Raw genomic sequence first — 1,442 nt, 5'->3', positions numbered from 1 at the left:
CCCTCCGACTTTTGCCCCACCGCCAGGGCCCGAACAACAACAACGCACCGTCTTCAGCTGGTGAACGCAACAGCTCTCCGTGATGCGTCTCGGGTGCCTGCTTAGATAACGCTGTCTTTATCAGATGTTTACATAAGAATAGCAGAAACCCAGTGTGCCTGTAGCTTTCTCTACACATACATGTGTTGTATTACGTGACGGAAAACCCAACACTTCTTCAGGCCGTACAGCAAATCACTCAAATCTGGTGTCCATTAAACGTAAATCTGACACTACTGTAGGGCAAACAGCTCAAACGCTTCAGTGAGCACTTTTAAACATCCCATCGCTCAACAATAAGTCACTTTTAGTCGATGATTTGATCGGCACAAATTGCCTTCATTTCATGCTTTCAAATCAAACTCGGCTGAGCGCAGCACTTCTGAACGAAACGGCTCCTTCAAACTTTGACTTTGACTGTTTGCAGAGCCGATAGGAAAGGTGGAGGCATCGCTGCCCGTTTAAACATGTCTACGAGTGTAAACAAGTGTCGTTCGGTGACTTTTTGTCTTTTCAATATATAGAGCTAAAAGGTGCTCAACATGTCTTACCGATCATTATCTACAGACCTCCAACATATTCTCACACTTTACTGACCGTTTTACACAGCTCTTATCGTTAGTGACCTCTGATTTTCACTATTTTACCATTGCTGGGGATTTGAACGTTCACATTGATAATCCACAAATCAACGCTGCAAAAGAACCCATGATCGTCTTCAACACTCTTCATCTACTCATAACTAAGGGTTTACACATTTCATCAACTGTCGTTAAGGACGTTGCGCTATTCGATCATTTCTCGATTTTCTTTGACATATTGATCACTCCGGCTGTTAAAGACAGATTCGTCTCTGTCAGAAAGACATGCATACATGAGAACACCGTCGAGCAGTTTATGAAGGCCGTATCGCTAGCACCGAGCATATCTGCAAACTCTGTTGATTCTCTTGTTGATTTGTTGAACTCTAAAAGTGAAGAACGTCATGGACAACATTGCTCCTGTTAAGGCCAAGAAGTGACTAGCGGGCGAAGGGGATCTTGGACTAGGTCACCAACAGTACAAATGATGAAAAGACAGTGCAGAAAATTCAATTCAATTCAATTCCCCTTTATTTGTATAGCGCTTATACAATGTAGATTGTGTCAAAGCAGCTTCACATAAAAGGTCACAGTAAATAGGAACAGTGTAGTTAAGTTTGTAGTGTTTAAGTTCAGTTCAGTTTAGCTCAGTTCAGTGTGGTTTAATAATCACTACTGAGAGTCCAAATATTGAAGAGCAAATCCAACGATGCGCAGCTCTACAGATCCTGAACCATGCAAGCCAGTGGCGACAGCGGAGAGGGAAAAAAAACTTCACTAAAGGCGGAAGTGAAGAAAAAAAACCTTGAGAGAAACCAGGCT

This window comes from Danio aesculapii, chromosome 24 (genome assembly GCF_903798145.1).
Source record: "Danio aesculapii chromosome 24, fDanAes4.1, whole genome shotgun sequence".
Taxonomy (NCBI): domain Eukaryota; kingdom Metazoa; phylum Chordata; class Actinopteri; order Cypriniformes; family Danionidae; genus Danio; species Danio aesculapii.
This window is presented reverse-complemented; position numbering follows the sequence as displayed.